Raw genomic sequence first — 5000 nt, 5'->3', positions numbered from 1 at the left:
ACCACTTTACTGATACCTTTGAAATTTTAACACAACGTTGCATTCGAATAGGCACGTGTTTTTAAATACTTACTATACATGCCTCACCTGTGAGAGCAGAAAACATTCATTTTTTTAATAGCAGCACCATCTGTTGGATGTAAGAGCAACACACGCTGTAATCTCCAAAAGTTCTTCACCGATTGCTTTAAAATTTTGACACAACGTTCCATTCGAATACACGTGTGTTTTTTATATGCCTACTATATAGATGCCACACTTGTGAATGGTAAAAACATACTTTTTTGAAAAACAGCACCATCTGTTGCACATAAGAATAACACATGCTATAATAAGTATGTTACGGTTCCAACTCAGTGTTTCCTGTTTATTGATAAATTGAATTTTCATAGATTTCGATTTATTTTCATTTTTATTTAATTATTTTGTGTAATATTGCACTGGAATTGAGCTGTGTTGTTTACCATACCGTTCATTTCATGAGTATAGTTTATTTTTTTTTCATTGTTTTTCATTTTGTTTTTGAACTGTTTTTCTTATATTTCAGTGATGGGAATATCAGATCATTTGATGTTCCCAATTTTCTGATGGGAACATCAGATCCTTTGGGAGTACATCTGACGAGGAAGTGGGGGAATGGTGGGGAGGACGAGGGGACGGGGAAGTTGGGGATGGTGGGGATGGTGGGTACGAGTTGACAAGGGAATGGAGAATGGTGGGGAGGACGAGGGAACGGGGGAGGGGATGGTAGGGAAAGGAACTATCTAGAGAGAGCGCCAAGCCATTACGACTATATAGCATTTGGAAAGGGGTCTGGATAAGGATTTGGGATGGGTGGGGGGAGAATGGTGCCCAACCACTTGGACAGTCGGGAATTGAACACCGACCTGCATGAAGTGAGACCGTCGCTCTGCCGTCCAGCCCAAGTGGGAGGGAAGGACTGGGAGACAGGGGAAGGTTGCTGTGCCTCAGCAACGCAGGTAAAAATAAATGTTGCTAAGGTATAAAATAAGCTGTACCATCTTATAAGGTAAATAAAATAAAATAAGCTGCATCATCTTATAAGGTAAATAAAATAAAATAAGCTGCCTCAACTTATAAGGTAAATAAAATATAATAAGCTGCCTCAGCTTATAAGGTAAATAAAATAAAATATGCTGCCTCAGCTTATAAGGTAAATAAAATAACATATACTGCCTCAGCTTATAAGGCATACAAAATAAAATAAGCATTCCTCAAATATGTAGCTGAATCATCTCACTACCTTAATGCTATATAGCCTTCCTGGCTTGGTGCCTTCTATTGATAATTACTTGTTACACACACCCAAATTGTGCAACAGGAGGAGGTTTTGGACCCCTTCTTCCCCCCACTCTCTTTTTTTAATAGTCCATACAGCAATAATTATAGGTTTAAGTATTCAATGAGAAAAGTTTTTGAAGTTTTTACCCTAACTAACATCATTTGTGCAGCATTTTTTTTATTTTATGTCTCACCCAGATTTAATTTCAAAATAATACCAAACAAAATAAATTAAAATGGCATATGTACACCCCCTATCTATACCTATTGCTAGGTGAACAGGAGCAATTGGTGGTAGTAAATGCTCCCATCAGCCCAGATTCATCACCTTCTCTCATATTTCATGTTCACCAGTATTTACTCTCTTAATAACTACTGGTATAATATCTTGATATTATAAAACTAATTCTGATATCATAAAAGACATATTTACTACAAGTTTCAAGCAGAGAATGTATATATAGTTAACACGAAGGACTCCTCCATGATGAAACTCTCCAGCTAGTGTTTGTTTATAATAAAATCGATCCTCTGTGTTGTGTAGTATAGAGAAATTGAGTTATATCCAGTTTACATAAAGCTACGAGTGTTCGAGGGCAACCTTAGCCGACGGAGCATACTTACGAAGATTTTCCTTCTTAGTATGCCTACCTGAACACCGACGTAGCCGCTACGAATGCGCTAAGAGTACAAACATTCGTAAGCTGCTTCGTGAATCTTGGCCCTGATCAGCTTACTGGCCTCGCTATCTGTCGGGTGTTGTATCTGACTGTGCTTGCCTTGAGTGGCTTTCTCTGGGCGTAGCTATGTCGCACCATATTAAGATCTTGAAACGTAGATCTGTCTCTGGATATCGTCAACAGTTTTCCCGTTGTGTTTCTGCTTATACCACAAGAAAATAGAAGACTTTGTTCAGTGCAAGGAAGATAACTGTATTAACATTTGCCATGCACAGTGCAAGACAGAGACACTGACTTCTGTTGTACTCAAGTGCAATTTCTCCTGACTTAGCGAGAGATTACTGACCCTGTGGAGTACATCACAGTATCTGACTCTGCAACGCAGCAAGACCTTACTAAAATCCTACCTATGTTGAAATCTTGAGGTTATCATGAGATGATCCCCTCCGCACGGTCCTCGACCAGGCCTCCTTTTCGTTACACACACCGCAGTAAGCAGCCCGTAGCAGCTGTCTAACTCCCAGGTAACTATATACTGCTATGTAACAAGTGCATCAGGGTGAAAGAAACCTTTCGCTCATTTGTGTCCTCCTCCACCGGGGATCCAACCCGGAACCTCAGGACTACGCATCTTCGCCTATATAGGGAATGACTTTCCCGTTCCAATCTGCATCTCTTTCTCTTTTTTCTTAGGGGTATGCGGTTTGAACATATTTCTAGTGCTACTGAGCTTATTTTTACCAGACACTGGTTCAGGTTCGCATTTTCTAGCTGTTCTTCCCAGTTTATTTCTGTGAAGTCCTGGTTTATTTGCTCCCAGTTTATCTGTTTATTATTCATCTATATTACCAAACACGTAGGTATACAATATGTACAATTTCTATTGATAATTACTTACTTACAATATGTACAATATAACCATATATACACGTTAAGACAACGGCTCATCAACAGAAACATTCATAGACAATCTTGTCGAATAATAAAAGTAGTTCAAAAGTGGGCTAGATCCAGATTAGACTCCGAAACTCGAAGAAAACTTGCATTTGAAAGGGTTGGATCCAAGATCTGGTGGTATGGTGTAGGATCAGTAAGAATACTCGGGACACAATCCCGCCTGTAAACCGAGAGGATCGTACTGTTGCAACCAGCAAACAGGAGAAGGCTGATCTACTGACAAACCACTTTGCTGCCAAGATGTAGATCCCTGAACCTGAACGTCAGCCGCCACATCATGCTCCAAGCATGATGACTGAAGGATGACTGAAGTGGTTATACAACAGGCTGAAGTTCTCCATCTCCTTAAAACGCTAGACACAAGCAAAGCTGTGGGGCCAGATGAAGTCATTCCATGACTACTATGCAGCAGCACAGACATATTGGCTCCTCCTCTCACATGCTTCATCCAACTCTTCCTAGCTCAAGGAATTTGGCCCTCCTTAGGGAAGAAGGCAAACGTTATTCTAGTACAACAAGAGAACAGCCGCTCAGTGATTGGTATCTACAAACCCGTGTCACTGCTCTTCATTACTGGCAAAATCCTAAAATCAGTAATCGCTCAGGAAATGATATAATTTTTTTTATCAACATCGGCTAATATATGATCGAGAGTATGGTTTTAGAAGAGGACGATCTGCTGCTGATATCTTGCTAAATCTCTCTAATAAGTGGCATCAGTCACTGGAGGAGTCCAAGATCAGCTGTGTTGTAGCTCTAGACACAGCAGGAGCCTTTGGTCGGGTATGGTACACTGGATTAGTAGTGAATCTTCAAGCACTAGGCATCTCAGGATCCATCTCAGACTTAATAAAAGAGTACCTTCAAGAACGGACTCTAAGGGTAGTCCTCAATGGAGCAGAATCCGATAGCTACTCAATTGGTGCCAGCGTTCGACATGGTAGTGTGCTTGGCTCTTTGCTGTGGAATGTTTATTTGAATGATCTATTTCATCTCATTCCTGAAGCTCAAACCTATGCTAATGACTGCAATCTAACCTTTACATTCACTAAAGAGGAAATGCCAACTGCTGCAAAAATCATCAATCACCCACTTTCAGCGATTTCTACCTGGGGTTGGAGAGGGTAGGTCACATTTGCGGCTGAGAAGACACAAGCGATGATGATAACTAGACTGCATATGGCAAATCGGACGGGCCTGCAAATGGGTGGTAAAACCCTAGAGTTCACAGATGAATCTGACGTCTTGGGAATGAAGTTTAACTCTTTAATGACAATGAAGAGCCTTGTACTTAACCTAGGTCAAAAAACAACCAGGAAACTTATAGCTCTATGGCGCATCTCACACCTACTTGACAGCATGGGGTGCAGAACCTTATATGACGCACAAGTTCGCTTCAATCTAGAGTATGCAACCCTTTCCAGGATCACCTACCCCCCTTCTTTCATCACACTGTTGAATAAATTGGAGAGAAGGACAGGAAGGCTTATCTCTAGTCTTGACCAAGTCTGGTTGGAACGGTCTGAACATCAGAGCCTGCAACACCGTCGTGACGTTGTTGGTCTTACTGTTATGTACAAGGCAAACATCCTCAATGTTCCGCACCTGGCCCAACTCCGTGGACTACCAGTAGTTGCCACCCGTAGCACTAGGCTCTCAACCTTCAAACAGTCTGATGCTGGAAATTCACTCCTAGGCTCACTCGCGTCTGGAACTTGTTCGCTCAACAGGTTGATACATGGGAGATCAGGTCAAATGATCACATGAAGGCTCTGACACTCAGTTGGCTACAGGCTCATCCTGTTTCCTATATGATTGTTATCAAAAGTTGTTAAAGAATAAAGGCTATTCCTATTGATTCATGTAACAGGAGCATGAAATAAATGGTCTTCTAGGAGTAGGTTTCAACCTAGCTGAGGAAGGAGTACAGCTTTTGATTGCATTTTCACCAGGTTCCTTAGATGATAGTTCCCTATGTGATAGTTTCAAAGTACATTCTCATGAAACAAATGAGTTTCTAGGAGCAGGTTTCAGACGAGCTGAGGTTGGATAACAGCTCTT

General features: G+C 41.1%; 1 protein-coding gene across 1 annotated transcript in view; it reads left to right on the top strand.

Moving 5' to 3' along the window:
- Positions 1 to 5000, top strand: part of LOC138368564 (uncharacterized) — a 164324-nt gene that overhangs the window by 62033 nt on the left and 97291 nt on the right. The gene's annotated exons all lie outside the window — the stretch shown is intronic.

The sequence above is a fragment of the Procambarus clarkii genome, chromosome 25, assembly GCF_040958095.1.
Source record: "Procambarus clarkii isolate CNS0578487 chromosome 25, FALCON_Pclarkii_2.0, whole genome shotgun sequence".
NCBI classification, from domain to species: Eukaryota; Metazoa; Arthropoda; class Malacostraca; order Decapoda; family Cambaridae; genus Procambarus; species Procambarus clarkii.
The sequence above is the reverse complement of the archived record's forward strand: the minus strand, read 5'-3'. Positions and strand labels throughout refer to the sequence as shown.